Source organism: Myotis daubentonii, chromosome 1, assembly GCF_963259705.1.
Source record: "Myotis daubentonii chromosome 1, mMyoDau2.1, whole genome shotgun sequence".
Taxonomy (NCBI): Eukaryota; Metazoa; Chordata; class Mammalia; order Chiroptera; family Vespertilionidae; genus Myotis; species Myotis daubentonii.
The window spans coordinates 59,424,006-59,445,221 of NC_081840.1; the positions used below are offsets into that span (position 1 = coordinate 59,424,006).

A 21,216-nucleotide genomic window follows, 5' to 3' on the forward strand; every position below is an offset into this window, starting at 1 on the left:
AAGGAAGACAAACAATCCAATTAAAAAAATGAGCAGAGGACCTGAATAGACACTTCTCCAAAGAGAACATACAAATGTCCAATAGACATATGAAAAAATGTTTGTCACTAATCATTAGAGAGACACATATTAAAATAACAATGAGGAACCACCTCACACTTGTCAGATTGGCTATCAATAATAAATCAACAAACAAGTACCGATGAGGATGTGGGGAAAAAGGAACTCTCCTACACTGCTGGTGAGAATGTAGACTGGTGCAGCCACTATGGAAAACAGCATGGAGTCACCTCAAAAAATTAAAAATGGAACTGTCATTTGACCCAGTGATTCCACATTTAGGACTCTATACTAATAAAAGCCTAGGTGGCCCTCACACCCTCACGTCATCACAAGATGACCACCCCCATGTTGTCACAAGATGGCCACCCCCACATCATCACAAGATGGCTGCCACAAGATGGCCGGCAGGGGAGGGCAGTTGTGGGTGATCAGGCTGGCAGGGGAGAGCAGTTGGGGGCAATCGGGCCAGCAGGGGAGCAGTTAGGCATCAATTGGGCCATCAGGGGAGTGGTTAGGGGGTGATCGGCTGGCAGGCAGAAGTGGTTAGGGGCAATCAGGCAGGCAGGCGAGTGGTTAGTAGCCAGCAGTCCTGGATTGTGAGAGGGATGTCCGACTGCCCGAGGGGTCCCAGAATGGAGAAGGTGCAGGCTGGGCTGAGGGACACCCCCCCCCCACACACAAGTGCACGAATTTCATGCACCGGGCCTCTAGTATATCCTAAGAATCTCGAAACTCCAATCAGAAAGAATATATGCACCTCTATGTTCATAGCAGCACAATTTACAATAGCTAAGATCTGGAAATATCCCAAGTGCTCATCAGTAGATGAGAGGATACAAAAGCTGTGGTACATTTACACCATGGAATACTATGCAGCTGTAAAAAAAAAGGCCTGGAGATGATTATGCTAAGTGAAATAAGCCAGTCAGAAAAAGATAAATATTACATGATCTCACTTATATGTGGAATCTGACGAATACATTAATTGATGAATAAAATAGAACCAGAGGCATGGAAACATGGAACAGACTGACAAAACTCAGAGGGCGTAGAATTTTCATATATAACGCCTGAGGCAGGAGAAATAAAGGAAAAAATTAACAAATGGGGGGAGGGGCAGGAAGAGTTTAACAAAATAACTTATATGTATATATGCATTGCCCATAAACACAAACAATAGGGTGTTGAAGGCCTGGGGCAGGGTGGGAACCCAGTGGTGAGAGGCAGAAAGAAGAAAAAATAGGGAGATATTTGTAATACTGTCAACAATAAAAAATAATTTTAAAAAAATAAAGAAAATGATACAATCATCTTTCTTCAGGAAGAAAAGTTTTTAAGGTTATTGACTATTAGTCACACTGGCTGAATTTCTTTTACTCTTAACAGATTTATATGTCCTTCAAGATTAAAAAGATATTTCCATTGTCAATTACCACTGCCTCCCCCAAGCCCTTGAAGGACTAAATGTACCTGAGCCCATCCATCCAATAACTGTGCCCTCCAGTTTTTCTGTGTTGTTGCTGCTGCTGTTGTTTGGTCTAGATCTTAAAGGGAAGTAGAAACAACATTAACATGTTATAAAAGTGAAATCTGCCATATCTCTTTGATATAACATAAGAGCCAAGTAAGTATTCCTATAACTAGGCTCCAGGAAGTCTCTGAGAGGCAAGACTCTGGTCTAAGAAACTGGTAGTCACACCTTACTTGACAGAGTTAAGTGGCCTGGTAGATGGATCATTGCAAAAAATTTTTTATTTTTCCTAGTGCTAAACAGATGCTAAGTTATATTATTATTTAAAAGTATATATCTTGCTCCACAAATACTATTATTAAAATGTTCCTGCTTATAATACAAATCAGTCACAATTTTAGTTCTTCTGAGTGTCTAAAGATACAAGGTCAAACATGTGGCAGACCAGAGCCATGGTGTCTATTTAATGAAGCAGGTGGCTTAGTCCTGAGAAATCCTTTCAAAAAAATCCCTGCACCTGTCAGAGGCTATTTTGTGTCCAAGTATTTTACTTAAAAATGAAATGAAAGGGTGTAGAGTATTTTCAACTCAAGGAAGATAAAATTCAAAGCATATACAATTATACCATCCTATGTGTTTGCTTAAATATGACTAAAGTGGCTTTTGCTTCAGAAGTATTAGCTTAAAAGAAGTCAAGTTTAAAAGGGGAGATATTTGCAAGATATGATATTAATGCTTAATATCTAGAGTTCTTATGGACTAATAAAATGATGATTAATGAACAATTCAGGAGAAAATGAGCTGATTAGATATACAATGAAGTCCAAAATAAGCAAGTGACTGATAAAAGATATGGAAAAAATGTTTAAACTATCTAATAATCAAAGCTATGCCCTTGACAGCATCTATCAGGCTGGAAAATATTTTTAATATATATTTTTATTGTTGACAATATTACAGATGTCCCCTCTTCTCCCCCAACTCCCTCTGCATCAAGACTGGAAAAGATTTTTAAAAATTGATAGTCAGTATGGCTGTGGGAAACAGACTCTCATACAATATTGTTCCATATTTGTTGGTTTCTAGATGACAATTTGCAATGAATTTCAAAAGTTAAAATGAACAGGAACAAGGCAAAAGCACTACTGCTTTTCAACACCATACTGGAAGTCCTAGTTAGTACAATAAGACAAGAAAAAGAAACAAAAGATAAACAGATTGGGAAGGAAGAAATAAAACTGTCTTTGTTTGCACACGACATGATCATCTATATAGAAAATTCAAGAGAATCAACAACAACAAAATTCTTTTTTTAAAAATATATTTTATTGATTTTTTTTTACAGAGAGGAAGGGAGAGAGATAGAGAGTTAGAAACATCGATGGGAGAGAAACATCAATCAGCCGCCTCCTGCACATCTCCCACTGGGGATGTGCCCGCAACCCAGGTACATGCCCTTGACCGGAATCGAACCTGGGACCTTTCAGTCTGCAGGCCGACGCTCTATCCACTGAGCCAAACCGGTTTCGGCAACAACAACAAAATTCTTGGAACTAACAAGCAATTATAACAAGGTTATAAGATAAAAGATTAATATCCAAAAGTAAACCACAATCACTTTTCTATAGCCAGCAATGAAGTAGAATTTCAAATTCAAAATACAGTGTCATTTATATTAGCACCCCCGAAAATGAAATGCTTAAGTATAAATCTAATATGTACAAGATCTATGCAAGGAAAACTACAAAAACTCTGATGAAGAAAATCAAAGAACTAAATAAATGGGGAGGTGTTCCATGTTCATCAATAGGAAAACTTAATAGTGTCTAATGTTATATGGAGAGACTAAAGACCTAGAATAGCCAACACAATATTGAAAAAGAATAAGTTGGAGGACTGATACTACCCAACTTTAAGACTTACTATAAAGCAACATTAATCAAAGACAGACCCACACAAATATAGTCAACTGATCTTTGACAAAGGAGCAAAAGTAATACAATGGAGCAAAGATAGTTTTTTCAACAAGTGGTGATGGAACAACTGGACATCCATGTACAAAAGAAAATGGATCTAACCACAGACCTTACACCTTTATAAAAATTAACAAAATTAGCAAAATTTATCACAGACCTAAATGTAAAACATTACACTATAAAACTTCTAGAAAATGACACAAGAAAAAACCTAGATGCCAGAGGAACTGGTGATGATGACTTTGTTGTTGTTAGTTCTCACCTGAAGACACTTTTTCTGTTGATTTTAGAGAGAGTGGAAGGGAAGGAGGAAGAAGGAAAGAGAGAAACATTGATGTAAGAGACACACATAGATTAGTTGCCTCTCACATGTGCCCCACGTGGGGCCAGGGATTGAACCTGCAATCTAGGTATGTGCCCTTGACCAGGAATCGAACTTGTCACCCTCCAGTGAGCAAGCTGACACTCTAACCACTGAGCACACCAGCCAGGGTGACGATGACTTTTTAGATACAATACCAAAACTTGACTTCATTAAAATTAAACATTTCTGCTCAGCAAAAGACAATGTCAAGAGAATAAAATGAGAAACCACAGGCTGGAAGAAATATTTGCAAAAGACACATCTGATAAAGGACAGTTAACCAAAATATACAAAGAACTCTTAAAACTCAGCAATATGAAACAAAGAACCTGATTAAAAAATGGGCCAGAGACTTTGACAAACACCTCACCAAAGAAGATATACAGATGACAAATAAGCATATGAAAAGATGCACCACATCAGATGTCAATGGGGAAATGCAAATTAAAACAACAATGAGATACCAGAACACACCTATTAAAAAGGCCTACATCCACAACTCCAAATGCTGGTGAGGATCAGAGAACAGGAATTCTCATTCATCACTGGTGGCAATGCAAAACGGTACAGCTGCTTTGGAAGACAGTTTGGCAGTTTCACAGGTTCCAGTCATCACTTCTGTGCTTTTCACCTGAGCCTTGCTTCCTAGAGCACATAGGCTCTTAGCAGCAGAGACTTCTTCAGTTTGGGTCTCTCTCAGATGAATCAGGAATGGAAAAGCTGGAGTGTTTCAGAATACTCCCCAGGGGCAGATGAGGGCTACTGTCTAAAAAGAAGCTTACATCTGTCCATCTGCGTATCAAACATTCCAGGCCTAAGAAATTAGAATCTCCCCCACAACTGGAGAGCGTCTGCAAGTTACAAGTCATGTTGTGCCTCTGTGTCCAGTGTTTCAGTTTGGATCTCTTTGTCCAGTGATTCTAAGACTGGCTTGGTGGTCACAGTGCTACACTCACTCTCTTCAGTTTGAGTCTGGATATTTGAGGCCGAAAATAACTCTTCGATATCACAATCAGTTGCGGGATTCTGAGTTGGGTCAGATGGGAGCTGGGTGTCAGGTCCAATATGCATTCAGACAGAAGACTACAATTTTCCAGTGTCTGACCAGGCAGACTACTTGACAATGTTTTTTAAATCGCTTAATAAATCTAGAGTTTGGGTCTGATTATCTGTCATGTTCTTTGAAGGAAGCATACTGTTCTGTGCACTGAGGTTTACAACTGGTGCAGATTTCTCAATATCTTGATTTAAAGTCTTAGGCTGGTTCTGGGGTAACAAACCATGAGTTACAGTCTCTCCTCCAAGCTGCTGCTTATAATACTGTCTGTAGAAGCGCTGTATGAGGAATGGACACTCTCAAAAATGTCTCCACACATTACAGCTTGGCCCATCTGTACTCGGTTTGCTGTTGGACTTTGCATTCCACTGGTCTGAGATTCTCTGGAGGTCCCACCTGACTGGAACCAGGCATCTAAAAACACATCATTCTGAGCGGCTATAGATGAAGTTACCTTAGAACTGGGCAAAAACGTTTGAGTATGAACACTAATGGGAAGGGAAACTTGAGAACCAAATGTCAAATCAGTTTGAGAACAAGAAGATATAGAGGAATCGGGGTTCACCCACAGTGCAGAAGGTATAAAGTGTTGCATGGCATAAGACAGATCTGTCTGTACGTTGCGTGAAAAAATGCTATGCTTTTGACATGTGCTCCCTAGTTCTTGTAAAGGATTCAACGGACTTTTATCCAAGTTCACTTGAACGCCTGTACTTATTGGCTCACCAGCAACAGAATTCACCAGTTTTGAAAGAGGGAGGTTCTCCTTAAGAGAGAGGGCCTCTGTATCAAGGCCGAGGATCAGGGTTCCTGTTGACAAGAGCAGTAAGTGCACAGCACCAGGGGCAGAGCCCTGATGATGGACACCTAACACCATAGGCTGGGCCAAAGAGTCAGCTATAGGCACAAAGACAGGCATAGGAGAAAACTGCATAACAGGTAGTTTAACCAAAGCCACTCTGGGCTTTGGTAAAAGCCACTTCTGAGAATATCTTGGCACTGTGGTAAGAGTCTGCTTCCTGGCATTAGGGCCACAAGAGTCTTCAAAGGAAGCGACTAGCTTTATTTCTGAAGTTTCTAATTCTTGAGTGTCTAATCTCAGGGTTGGTTGGTTGCTCAATGAGTCAATGGTCTTACTGGACAACTTCTGGTTGTGCAGGCAGTTTTCCATTTTCCTCTTCTTTCCAGGTGAATCCTGTGTTCTGTAGGGATCTACGGCCAGTTCGGTAGATGTGGGACTGTAATGCAGTTCTACTGGCAAAGGAACTGCCACACATGCACTGAAGGTCTTCCCCCATCCTCTGCATGGTTCCAAGTTCCATTCAGTGCCATATGAATTGATGCACTTACTATATTTCTGCTTCTTTTCGACGTGCATTTTCATAAAGTGCCATTTTACAAGAGAAATTTGAGGAAATGGTCTGTCAGGGCCTCTAGGGCATCCTTCAATTGGACAACATTAGAATTCCAGCACGGTTTTCAAACTCTTTCTTAATGTTGGATTTACTATACCATCCTGCAGTGGGTGGCTCTTGACCAGGTGCATGTTGAGTGTGGGGTTGCTGGGCAGGATCGTGCTGCAGCTACACATCGTGCACAAGGAATCAGTCTGCAGGGCCCAGACAGCTTGCTTACCTCTCACTGGGTCAGCACTCCTGCTGGCGGCTGGCGGCAGGACCTACAGGCTGCTGCTTTGCTGAGCTGGCGGAGGTCTCAAGGCTGGCTGCCTCTTAGTGATCAGGTGGCACACAGGCCTGAAGCAATAGCAGCTCCCCTCAGCTGTAGGGACAGGTGAGGGTGCCCAAGGTCAAAGCCCGGGGTCCCCCAGCAGTCGCTGCCTCAGAGGCCACCATGGTTCCGCATGACCTGTAGCAGCTTTATTCATAATTGACAAAACTTGGAAGCAACAGAGATGTCCTTCAGTAGGATGGATAAACAAACTGTTTTACATCCACACAATTAAATACTATTCAGCACTAAAAAAGAACTGGCTATCAAACCATAACAAGACATGGAGGAAACTCAAATGCATATTACTAAGTGAAATACATCAACCTGAAAAGGTTACGCACTGTATGGTTCCAATTATATGGCATTCTGAAAAAGACAAAACTATGAGACAACATAAAGATCAGTGTTTGCCAGGCATTAGGAAGGAGAAAGGGAGGAATAGATACAGAGGATTTTAGGGCAGCGACACTACTCCGTATGACACTATAATGGATAATACATGTCATTATCAATTTGTCCAAATCCATAGAGTACAACACCAGTGTGAATCCTAATGCAAAGGAGATAATTATGTGTCACTGTAAGTTCATCAAGAGTAACTAATGTACCCTCTGGTGCAGAATGTTGATGGCGGGGGGGGGGGGGGGGGGGGAAGGGGTAGCTATGTGTGTGTGGAAGCAGGGGTATATGGGAAATCTTTGTACCTTCTGCTCAATTTTACTATGAACCTAAAACTACTCTAAAATATAAAGTTATTTTAAAATCATTAATTTTTTTTAAATTTTAGGTTAAAAATGAGAATATCTTTAACCCAATATTTCTATGTCCTTGGATTTATGCTAAGGAAATAACTGATAAAGTGGGGGGGGGGGGCAGAATGTGTGCATGAATACTCTTCAGAGCCTTTTTTATAATTGTGGAAAATTGGAAACAACCTAAATTTCCACCATAAAAGTCTAGTATATCCTTGTATAGAAATATAATTTATTAAAATTGATGTTATATATAAGCTTGGAAAAAACTGAAATGTCTAACTATAGGGCCAAATGAATTACAGTATGACCATATAATATTAAACAAGGAAGCCATTAACTGTATATGGGCTAATATGGAATGATTCTTTATACTATTAAGTGAAAAAGCAAATCACGGGGGGGGAATAAATGTGTGTGTGTGTTTGTTTATCACAAAAAAGAGAAATGTATGTATTACAGTGGATAATGTATCCCTTGGAGGATTCATAAAAATTCTTTAACAATGGTTGGTCCTGGGATTGAAGAAAATCTTACTTACTTTTTTTTATTATTATTATCCTAATATATAAAAACCCTGGGTCCATTAGGACCAGAGGCTCGACCAACTAGAAGTCAGTCCTGCAGTCATCGCTGGGTTGCCGTGGCGACCCAGCACTGACTGCTGTGGCTGCAGGCGCCATGACCCAGCACTGACTGCTGAGGGTACTGCAAATCAGTCCTGGAGAGAGGCCTGAAGAGAGAAGCAGGGTCTGATCCATAGCCTCTGTGGCAGCTGTTGATCAACACTTGCCTCTCTCTTTCTCTCCAGCAGCTGCGTCTCCATTTCTCTCCAGGCCTCCATGGGGACTGCTGATCAACCCTGCCTTTCTGATCAGGCCCCATTGATAGGCCCAGAGATGCTGACTGGCATAGAAACCAACCAATCAGAACCAAATCTGGGTGAAGTGTGAGGAGCCAATGGCTGCCTAGGAGGCAGAGCTTTTAACACTGACTGGCATAGAAACCAACCAATCAGAACCAAATCTGGGTGAACTGTGAGGAGCCAATGGCTGCCTAGGAGGCGGAACTTTTGATGCTGACTGGCATAGAAACCGACCAATCAGAACAAAATTGGCCAGCAGAAGAGGGCAGCTGGGGGTGAGAACAGGCCTGCAGGGGAGGGCAGTTGGAGGTGAGATCAGGCCAGAAGGGGAGGGCAGTTGGAGATGACCAGGCCGGCGGGGAGGGCAGTTGGGGGCAATCAGGCTGGCAGGGGAGCAGTTAGGTGTTAATCAGGCCAGCAGGGGAGTGATTAGGGGGTGATCAGGCTGGTAGGCAGAAGCAGTTAGGGGCAATCAGGCAGGCAGGCAGGCGAGCGGTTAGAAGCAAGCAATCCCAGATTGTGAGAGGAATGTCCTGTGGGATTGGGCCTAAACCAGCAGTCAGACATCCCCCAAGTGGTCCCAGATTGGAGAGGGTGCAGGCTGGGCGAGGGACACCCCACTCGCAGTGCACAAGTTTCGTTAAAATATAACGAAAAGTTAAAATATAAGACACATAGTAAAAGTGCCTTAAGCACAAAATAAAGCTCAATAATTTGTCACAAAGAGGACACCCATGTAACCCACCATCTAGGTCAAGATAAGTACTGCCAGCCCCCAAGAAAGTCCCTTTCATGTCCCCTCCTAATCATTCCCCTTCCCTAATCCCAAAGGTAGCGATTATACTGAATTCTACTTCTATTTTGCTAGGAGTTTTTGTTTGTTTGTTTTTTGTCATGAAGAAATGTTAAATTTTATAAAATGTTTTTCTTTATCTACCAAGATACCATATGCTTTATTCTATTAATATGGTAAATTACATTGATTTCAATTGATAAGCCAACCTTTAATTCTTGAAATAAACTCAATTTGGCTATGATGTATCATTCTATTATATTATTGGATTAAATTTGCTAATAATGTTGTTTACAATTTTTTGCATCTAGGTTCATGGAAAATGATTGACAGTAATCCTCTTTTCTTATAATGTCCTTGGGTCATATTTGGTATCAAGGTTTGATATCAACATTTGGTTTGGAAGTAAGGTTATACTGGACTCATAAAAGGAGTTGGGAACTGTTCTCTCTGTTCATATTCTTTGGAAGAATTTATATATGCTATGTTTGTGTGACATTTCTATTTTTGTTATAATCCATTCTCCCTGACTAAATTGTAAGTTCATTAAACCAAAGACTATCCACAGGGTTTTCTGTCCCCTAAACATCCAACCCTTAGCTTTGGATGTGGCAGGATTTGAAAAAAAAAAAATCATTATATTAACAATTATTTTTTGAGAATAAAATTGGTCAACCCATAAAAAAACATTCAATTCATATGAGTAAGCAGGAGGGCCGAGAACTCGGGAAGCCGCGGCGAACGGTTGACTTGAGATGGAGGAGAACCAAGATGGCGGCGATATAGGCAGACGCGTCCCAGGTCGTGTCCCGGAGCAAATGGAATGAACAGCTGAAACTAGTAACACCCACACCGAATTGGCGAAATTGCTCAGCTGGTGAGAGGGTTTGCAGCCGGGAAGAGCAGAACTCCCCTGGAAAGCAGATCCAAGCAACAGCAACCTCCTGAGCACCACATCCTCTGCTGAGGAACAGCAGCTGTACGTGAAACCTCGCCCCACCAGCCAGAAGAGCCACCACAGCTGTGAACAGCACCCACCAGAGGAACTGCTGCCAACTGAAGAGCAGCAGCTACCGCAACCGCCCGAAGAGCAACCACAGACCAAGGAGTCACTGCCACCCAGGGAGCAACCACTGAACGACTCAACATCTAGATATGTCAGTGAGATCAAACATGGGTAGACAAAGAAACCCCCAAAGGAAAGAGAAGGAGGACTCTCCAGAAAAGCAGCTAAGTAATACAGAGGCATGCAACATGACAGATAAAGAATTCAGAATAAGGGTCCTAGAGTGCATAAACCGGATGGAGGAAAAAATCGACAACCTCTTCAAGAAGCAAGAAGAAACAGATGAAAAAATCGATAACATATGGAAGAAGCTAGAAGAAACAGATGAAAAAATCGATAACATATAGAAGAAGCTAGAAGAAACATGAAAAAATCAACAACCTAAGTAAGACCCAAGAAGAAATGAAGAGTGATATAGCTGCAATGAAAAACTCCATTGAAAGTATCAACAGTAGACTAGGAGAAGCGGAGGACCGAATTAGTGAATTAGAAGACAAGGAAGCAAAACACACCCAAAATGTACTGCAATTGGAGAAAAAAATCAAAAGACAGGAGGAGAGCCTAAGGGAGCTTTGGGACAACATGAAACGAAACAACATACGAATAATAGGAGTACCAGAACAACAGAAGGATGAACAAGGATTAGAAAACCTACTTGAAGAAATAATATCAGAAAACTTTCCTGAGGTGGGGAAGAAAAAAGTCACACAAGCCCAGAGAGTCCCAAACAAGGTGAACCCGAAAAGACCCACACCAAGACACATCATAATCACCATGGCAAATGTTCAGGACAAAGAGAGAATCTTACAGGCTGCAAGAGAGAGACGGAAAGTTACATACAAGGGATCTCCCATTAGACTGTCAAATGATTTCTCAACAGAAACACATCAGGCCAGAAAAGAATGGACTGAAATTTACAAAGTGATGCAAAGCAAAGGACTGAATCCAAGAATACTCTATCCAGCAAGGCTATCATTCAAACTTGAAGGGGAAATAAGAAGCTTCACAGACAAAAAAAGGCTAAGGGAGTTTGTCACCACCAAGCCAGCAATGCAAGGAATGCTAAAGGGACTGGTATAAAAAGAAGAAATAAAAAGCTCAGAAAGAAAACAACCACACACACACACAAAAAGAAATGGCTACAAACAAGTACCTTTCAATAATAACTTTAAACGTAAACGGACTAAATGCTCCAACCAAAAGACATCGAGTGGCTGAATGGATAAAAAACATGACCCATACATCTGCTGTCTACAAGAAACCCACCTCATTAGAAGGGACTCACACAGACTGAAAGTGAAAGGATGGAAAAATATCTTTCAGGCAAATGGAAAGGAAAAGAAAGCTGGGGTAGCAATACTTATATCGGACATATGAGTAAGCATATACATGAAATTCACTTCCACCTATTTTGGACATCAGAAAGATCACAGAAAGTTAGGGCTGGACTCATCTGCAGTGTGCTCCCTATGTCGACAATACTGACCATATTACACCATAGCTAACAGCATCGCTGAGTGGGAAAAGCACCTATTTTGAATCAAATCTCTGAGCTGGAATCCAGATAGCTCCATTCACAGGTGGTTTGTCTTTGGTCATATTATATAAATTCTCTCAACCTCACTATTTCCCTCTGCAAAACTGAAATAATAATAAAACTTGCCTTATAAAGCTACCATGAGGTTCAAGATGATGTGTATATAACATCTAAGCACTATAGTAATGGTGGGGGGGTGGAAGGCATCTTTTACTCTGACATAAACTCTAACACATCTTTAAAGTCATATTTTTCAGTAGTAAGCTCCAAATCTTTGTCTCCAGAACTTCAATGCCTTAAACAGTTTCCATTAGTTAACCTTTTCCTTCTGAGTCACTTCTTCTCTATACAATACAGTTTGTTTCCTTACTTTAAAAACATTGTACCATTACAAAAACTTTCCTGACTACTAACCTATTTTCCCATCTTACTTATTTTTCTTGCTAAATTCTTCCCATAAACATTTCCAAAATCTCCAATCATGAAGGTCAGGGAACTATAAATATTCAGCAAATGTAACTGTTTTGCCCTGTGAATTTCAAGAAACAGCTAGCTTCTCTTACACTTAGTTTAAAAAGAGAAATTGAGACACAAGGAGTTTTATACAAGTTACAGAGTAAATTGTCACAAAGGGGGGCAAGGTTTAGAGCCTTTCATTGTCCTGATTACTCTATCAAATATTAGTCTGGGTAATTCTTCCTCAAGATGGTTACCATCACCTCTACGAAACATAAATGCATGAAAATAAATGACAAATCCCTCTGAATTTAGTAAGGAGGTTATTTGTCCTTCTATTTCCATCTTTTCATTATTTTCATTGCATACAATGAATGTAGTAGCAAGAGCAATGCAGATATGTAGTATGCTTGATATCACCTACATTGTTCCATTATACATTATTAGATAATGTTTAACTTATTGCTGGGTGCCAATAAAAGTTTGGAGGCCTGGAAACAAAGGATCTAAGGATCACAAGGAAAGTTCAGAACACAATCAGGCATGAATTTGCAGCAATAGTGGTTTCATTTGAAACCATTTGGAAACAGTGACCCATATTCCTCCAATCTGCTGCTCCTTAATTAGTCTTTTTGCCTTAGTTTATGCTAAAGGCAAACATGTATTTAGCCTAGGAAAGGAAATGGAAAAAAAAAAAAACAGAGGTGACCCAAACAATCTCTGCAAAGTAAAGCTTCTAACCTGCAATCAAATAGCTTAGTCACATCATCCAAGTGAACCCAAATTACTCAAAATCATTAAATGAATGATTCAGTCTCTAATCCTACTCCCAGAAAAAAAAATGTAACCAGAGATACAAACACCATCCCACAGAACTGAAAGAAACTTCGTTCTTTTTTTAATAGATAAAACTACTTTATGTGAATGATTTTATATTGAGATATTAACAATATCAACTTAAATTTTCAAGCATTTTAAACACAGGCCACCCAGTGCTAACCCTAAGCACTCCTGGTTTTTGTACCAGTGAGCACATGGCTTCAGTCCATGTTCGACACTTAATTAAGAGATTCTTTTCAAAGATTGTAGTCTGGATTTACCATCTTCTTAGAGGCCATGCTGCAGTTCATTAGCAGCCAACATCTGGCTGGAATGCTTTAAACTACCATTTTCCTTAATCATTATATAGATGAGGTTTTTGTTATTCTAAGCAAACTCAAACAATGTCCTTGTATAAACTTCCAACGTAGTAATTAGTGACAGTGCAAATTGTTTTCTGATTTTCCTTATCCCATGTAGCAAACTGCTATTAAAAGATTCAAATCATAGTTTAAACTTTGTATAATTGTGAGATTCTTTTCATTTTATAATGTTGATCATGCCTTTACTTTTTTAAGCGCAAGGTCTCATTCTGAAGGCCAAGAAATGTTTAACTTAAATGTAGCTATATGCAAAGAAAAAAATGTAGCCTTAAACTTTCTCAAGGAAACAGCCCTTATAAACTTGGGAAAATGAAAACTTGAACACATTTGGCACAAAACTTTGAACATTCCACTTACTCTGCTTCTGAACCTCAAAGGTCACTTGCACAGTATGGATTTCAAACTTCAAAAACACTTCTCTGAAAAGAGTATCAACCCATGTCTATACAACTAATTTGCCCCTGAAATTTAGTTAACTAAATCTGTTCAGGGACTTAAGCAAGTAGAAAACATCCCTGTAGTCAAATAAGGTTTTAAAAGGAATTTCATGAGGCTGCATAAGAATTTTTAGGCCTCGGCTGACACATATTTATAAGTCTGGCTCAGAGAACTGTTATAAGACACTTATGGGCTCGCTCTGCCTGAAATGCCCTTGGGCCTCTCCCAGGACTTTGTTTCAAGACACAGCCTTCACTTCCTTCAAATATTTTTTAGGACTCACTACTTACTTAAAATATTCCCTGTTTAACTTCAACACAAAGCCATTCTTAAAACACTGTTCCCCTTTTACATATAAAATATTTCATACCTTGGATGAGATAGATGCCCAACGAATAGGTCTTCTGTTACTATTACACTATGTGTGTTAAGTTTCATAATGGCATTAACCATTCCTTTTATTTTCTTCTCTCTCTCTCTCTCTCTCTCTCTCTCTCTCTCTCTCTCTCTCTCTCTCTCTCTCTCTCTCTCTCCTTTCTTCCCTTTCTTCCCTTCCTTCCCTTCTTCCCTCCCTCCCTCCCTCCCTCTGTTCTCCTTCCTTTCTCTCTCTTTCTTTCTTCTATTCCCTCCAATTCCAGGATTGGGTACAATGTGGTACTCCCAGCTGAAAGAACTCAAATCAGTATAAATCACATCTTGCTGTCCTCAGCTCACAGCCCTCCAAAGGCCTCCTGTTACAGTTGGAATGAAATGCAAGTAAGACCCTCCACAAGGTGGCCTCTGACCACCACTCTCAGCTCACTTCCCACCACTCTGCCCTCTCCCCCACTCACCAGCCCCAGGACCTACATAGGCCTCTGCTATTTTCCCTTAGGGCAATGGTTCTCAACCTTCTGGCCCTTTAAATAGTTCCTCATGTTGTGACCCAACCATAAAATTATTTTCGTTGCTACTTCATAACTGTAATGTTGCTACTGTTATGAATCGTAATGTAAATATCTGATATGCAGGATGGACTTAGGCGACCCCTGTGAAAGTGTCGTTAGACCACCAAAGGGGTCGTAACCCACAGGTTGAGAACCCCTGCCTTAGGGCTTTTGCACTGGCTGTTCCTTCTGCCTCCCTTCTCTGCTCACTCCCTCAGGTCTCTGTTCAAATGCCTCCTCTTTAGAGAGGATTTCCTAACTCCTAACTACAATAGCAGCTCCCCTTACTACAGCCTACTTTTCCTCATAGCCCTAGCTGATATTATACTATATAATTATTTGGATAGCTATTCATTATCATTACAAGCACCAGCATGTAAGTTCCATGAAAGCAGGGTCTTCACCAATTTACTCTCAGCTGTATCTTCGCTGCCTGCTACAATGCCTGGCTCATAGAAGGTTTCCAGTAAATGTCCGTGAATAGCTGCTTCCAAGACTTAGGAAATTTACACTGTAGCTGAAAAGCATCTTCTCTGGGACACAAATCCAGTGTTATTCCTGTTAGGCCAGGCTTCCGAATAATGAACAGGATTCTTTATACCTAATTCTGAGCTTCCCCAGCTTCTCAGTAGACTGCAACCCTCAAGGAAAAGTTTTATGCCCAATCCATATTCTGGGTTACAATCACAAGAATTACTCTTTCTTTCTTTTTTTAATATATTTTTATTTCAGAGAGGAAGGGAGAGGGAGAGAGAGATAGAAAAATTGATGAGATTGAATCATTGATGGGCTGCTTCCTGCACACCCTACACTGGGGATCGAACCCGCAACCCGGGCATGTGCCCTGACCAGGAATCAAACCGTGACCTTCTGGTTCACAGGTTACCACTCAACCACTGATCCACGCCAGGTAGGCACTTACTTTGTTTTTTATCCTCACCCCAGGATAAGTTTCATTAGAGAGAGAGAGAGAGAGAGAGAGAGAGAGAGAGAGAGAGAGAGAGGTGAGAAAGAAACACTGATGGGCTGCCTCCTGCATGCACTCAGACCAGGTATCAAACCTACAATCTTTTCATTTTTGGTGTATATAACAATGATCCAACCAACCAAGCCACCCGGCCTGGGCACAAGAATTATATTCATGAAAAAATGCCAAAGATACCCACACATACTATACTATCCTACTCCACTGCTCCCTGCTGGTCATTTCAGCCTTCATCAACTAAGGTAATAAGGGATTTTTTCCTCCTTACACTTCAATATGAGGGATACAACTCAGCTGTACATTCTTCTACTGTACCCCCCAATTCTCCAAAGTGGATCTTCTGACCATCACTTGCTCAGTCCATCATCTCATGAATTCAAAATCAACACTTCAGCCCACCCCGGCAGAGAAAAGATTTTGTAGGGAGAAGTCAACCGAACACACTTTATTATCTAGGGCAGTGGTTCTCAACCTTGACTGCACATTAGAATCACCTGGGAATCTTTTTAAAATCCTAACTTCTGGGCCTCATCCTCCGGAAATTCTGTTCCTTTATTATTAATGTGGAAAACCCCATAACAAAGAAACAGAATTTCTGGAGGATGAGGCCCAGAAATCAGGATTTTAAAAAGATTCCCAGGTGATTCTAATGTGCAGCCAAGGTTGAGAACCACTGATCTAGGGCTTGCCTTTGGAGTTGTAAACTATCTCCCAAGCAAGGCAGCTGTCTCTAATCTAAGATCCTTAAGAGGAACTTGGTCTCCAAGGACAACCCTAAGAACACAAAGAAACTGGGCACAAGTGTAGAGCAACCTGAATCCTGAGCTGACAAAGTGCAGGTATACCTTACAGAATGCCTCACCAACTAACGTTTTCCAGATAGAGCACCTCCTGGGTTTTGATACTCAGACTTCATAGATTGTATGTATCTCTCAACATAAGGTGTTTATGTAAGAAAAAAATATATAGTTACATACCAATCCCTAAATACAACACTGTTAGCAAAATAGTATGCAAAATACTGGAACACCAGGTGTTGACAGAGAAGACATACAGAGTATTACTATGTACAGTAACTTCTTGTTAACCACCATATTAATTGTTTGTGTTCAAGAAGGCTGTTTTAAGTCTTTTTCATTGTATTTCCAAGTTACTTATATAGAGGAATTTTTACTGTGTTTTTGTAACATTGTAGAAAATTAGTTAGTGGAGTTGAGTAATGCATTATAATTTCTCTTACTTAAAATAATAATAGGCCCCCGCCTGTGCAGACCTCTGGTTTTTGGAATGGACTGCTGCCATTAACTGGAAGATGCCTGCATTTTCTTGGATTCTTTCACCCAAAACCCATCAACAAGCCTCTCCCTAGGCCTTTCTGATCTGGTCACAGTCCAGCAGCTCATCTGTTCTCAATCTCTAACTTTGACTCATTGAATCCCTTCTCCCTTCTTCATCTTCCAGCTCCCCCAACTATACTAATTTGGGTCATCCCTTGCCCCTCTTACCTTTCATTCCATTAACCACTTCCCTCTATCCTTCTCCTTATTTTCAATTAATTTTTACTTTCACTGAAGGAATTTATGCACGTAATCTAAGAGATCAAACAAGCTAAAAGGGTTATAATAACAAAAGCAGTCCCTAGTCTCACCCTCTCATCCCCACTCCCAGTGCTGTGCCCAGAGTCACTGTCAACACTTGGCTCTGGCTTTAAGTGATTAAGTCCCAGTTACGCGCTACCTCCTGATTATTCCATTTTAAAGTTTATCTACCACCTTCCTATTATGGTAAATGAGGATTCTAGCTCATTTACACCAACTTCCTTTACCCCCAATCTTTCCTCAACAAATTTTGGTTAAATCCATATTCAATGCATTTATTATTATGATACTGTTTGCTTATGAGCCAAATAATGAAAAATAATTTATTTCCTTTCTGGAATATTTTTTCTTTTTCCTATATTTAATAACTTCCTAATTTCTTCATTTAATTTGTTTTATTTGTATGTCCAGAAGCCTTCCCACACCCTAAGACAACTCTGTAATAAATATCACTCTCAATCCATTTTTTCACGTGGTCAAACAGATCAGATTTATCAGTGTGTTTTTCCTGATAAGATTTATTAATTTCACTTGTTCCCTCCCTCTTCTGGTTCTAATCTGTACTGAGAGTTTTCTAACTGCTAGATGTCATGGGTATAAGTTATGTTGGGATTTCCCTTCACTAATGTTCAAAAACTACCCAGTTTCTCTCTCCTACATAGGATTCCCCATTTCCCAGTCCCCATGTCATCTTCTTTCTTGGTTTACTCCCCAGTTTTTACATGGATTACATCCTGTAGACTTTTAGACTTTGCAAGTTTGAGAATATTTTATTCCATCCTTATACTTTATCAATTCACTTACTATAAGCTAAATTCATATTTTAAAGATATTACTCTGTTGCCTTGCATCTTCTAAAGTTGTTTTTGATAATTTTCATTCCTGATCCTTTGATTGTTACGTTTCCCTTCTTTTCTCTTGCTCTCTCAGTCAGCTTTAATGTGAGTTCTATTAACATTCAAGTTTCAAAATTCCCAGACGGTATACTTTGGTTTGGGGTGTGTGTGTGTGTGTTCTTTTTAAAAAATTTTTATTGAGGTATCATTTAGGGATTTTTTTTCCATTTATTATGCTGAGCATCTAGTGAGCATCTTGCAATATGAGAATTCATGTTTTTACTTAGGAGAAATATTTGTTGTTGTTTAAAGTTTTACATATGTCTCCTTTTTCCCTGATTGACACCCCCTCGGCCACTACCACGCCGAGGGCAAGCCCCCACTGCCCCAGTGTCTGTGTCCTTGGTTATGCCAATATGCATGCATACAAGTCCTCTGGTTGATCTTTAACCTCCCCCTGCCTTCTCTCTGAGGTTGGACCATCTGTTCAGTGCTACTTTGTCTCTGGATTTATTTTTGTTCATCAGTTTATGTTGATCGTTATATTCCACATATGAGTGAGATCATGTGATATTTATCTTTCCCTGACTGGCTTATTTTGCTTAGCATAATGCTCTCCAGTTCCATCCATGCTGTTGCAAATGGTAAAAGTTCCTTCTTTTTTACCACAGCATAGTATTCCACTTGTAGATGTACCACAGTTTTTTAATCCACTCATCTGCTGATGGGCACTTAGGCTGTTTCCAAATCTTAGCTATGGTAAATTGTGCTGCTATGAATGTAGGGGTGCATATATCCTTTCTGATTGGTGTTTCTGTTTTCTTGGGATATAGTCCTAGAAGTGGGACTACTGGGTCAAATGGGAGTTCCATTTTTAACTTTTTGAGGGAATTCCATACTGTTTTCCACAGTGGCTCCACCAATCTGCATTCCCACCAGCAGTGCAGGAGGGTTCCTTTTTCTCCACATCCTCGCCAGGCCTTGTCATTTGTTGATTTTGGAGAAATATTTTTTTTAAATTATTTTCTAGTGATAGTTTTCTCTATTCCACCTTACTAGTCAGATATCAAATTTCTGGAATTGATTTATAAATTTTCCTATCTTTCTCTCTCTTATGGCCAGCTCTTTTTATTTCCTATTTCAGCAGAGAGTTCTTGCAATCCTTTTACAGAACATGTTGTTTTAGCTATCATATTTTTAATGCCCAAAAGTACTTTCTTATTGTTTGTTCATCTTTTTAAAATAACATTCTATTCTTTCTAGAACATTCTCTTTTATCTCTGAGGACATCGAGGCTTCTTTGAAGCGTTCTTCAGCTTTCAGCATTGTCCCTGTTTTCTGTTTGTTTGCTTCATGTTGGAGGCTTTCTTCCAAAGTCTAATTATCTCTTACTGTTCTATCATATTTAATAGTGAGTCACTAAAAAGCTGATTAGAAACTTTGCAAATGGGCTTCTAACAGGGTCTTAGAGTAGCAGGAGAGTTTTTGTGGGAGGAGGTCACCAAATGTCATTTTGTCTCCAGGATGGCTGTTTCCTCTCAGAAGGATCGTCCAGTATTCCCGGTGGGTTGGTAAGGCGGCCAGTGTGCCAGAGCTGACCAGAGGAAGGGAGTTGGGAATGAATGTCACTGTTGAGATGCAGAACATCCTATAATCCCCTTATTTTCCATTCTGTTCTCCTCCTGCCTTTGTTTATACTTAGAGCCCCCATGTTATTTCTCCAGAGACTCCTGCAAAGGTGAAGGGAAATGGTCTCCTTCCTTAACCAGTGGGCTCTGGGGGTCTAATGGATCCTCAGAAAGACTTTCAAATAAATTCCCACCTGCCTTTTCTGGTACTGGTGCCTCTAATTCCTAAGCCTTTCCAGAGGGCTGTGAGCAAGCCCTCCCTTCATAAGCACTTGGCTCTGACCTTTCTCCAGTCTGCTAAGTCATGTACCATCCTTCACCTACTTTCCATCTTTGTGTCTTGTGAGTTAGGGTTATTTATGTCTCTTTGATTATATCAAAGGTGGGACTTGTGCCTTCTTTTCTTGTCTCCCTACTGTTTGGGGATGATTATTTGAGAAAAGAGGAATAAATGAGTGATGGAAAAAGAAAGAGTCTTCATTCTGTCATCTTGAAACCTCTAGTCTTTTCTATTTCATAGGTCTTTTATCACACCATACTCTTCTCTCAGTTCCATTCTGACTCATAGTTTCTGTCTTCCAGATTTTCTGGGTGACTTAGACATCATTATACAGGTTTCAGACATATGACATTTAGTGTATTAATGAATTAACAAGTTCCACATGGGATATATAAGTAGGGCTCCCTTTTTGTTGCAGTAATTATTGCCTTCAGTTGTATAGGGCATACTGTTTTCCATAGTGCCTGCACCAATTTACATTCCCACCAACAGTGCACAATGGTTCCCTTTTCTCCACATCCTTGCCAACACTTGTTATTTCTTATCATTTTGATAATAACCATTTTAACAGGTCTGAGGTTTTGATTTGCATTTTCCACATGATTAGTAATGATGAGCATCTTTTCATGTGTCTATTAACCACTTGTATGTCTCCTTTGGAAAAATATCTATTCAAATACTCTGCCCATTTTTTTAATTGGATTGTTTGGGTTTTTGTCTCCTTTGCTGTATAGAAGCTTTTTAATTTGATGTAACCCCATTTGTTTATATTTTGTTTTGTTGCTGTTGCTTTTGATGTCAAATTTTAAAAAATCATCACCAAGACCATGTCAAGGAACTTACCACCAGTGTTTTTTTCTAGGACTTTTATCATTTCAGGTCTTATAAGTGGTTAATTCATTTTGAGTTCCTTTTTATGTATGGTGTAAGATAGGGGTCCTGTTTCATTCTTTGGCATGTGGCTATCCAGTTTTCCCAACATCATTTATTGGAGAGACTGTCCTTTCTCATTGCATATTCTTGGCTTCTTTGTCATAAATTAATTAATCATATACGTGTGGGCTTATTTTTAGACTCTCTATTCCATTCCATTGATCTATGTGTCTGTTTTTATGCCAAAATATTTGCTATTTTTTTACTTTCAAAGCACAGGGACATCCAGATTTAATTCCAAAAGTTCAAGTTTTCTTTA

General features: G+C 39.9%; 1 protein-coding gene and 1 pseudogene across 2 annotated transcripts in view; both read right to left on the reverse strand.

Moving 5' to 3' along the window:
• GALK2 (galactokinase 2) overlaps window positions 1-21,216 on the reverse strand; it is a 159,960-nt gene that overhangs the window by 89,834 nt on the left and 48,910 nt on the right. The window lies entirely within an intron of this gene.
• On the reverse strand, window positions 4,355-6,330 carry LOC132219335 (ATM interactor-like; annotated as a pseudogene).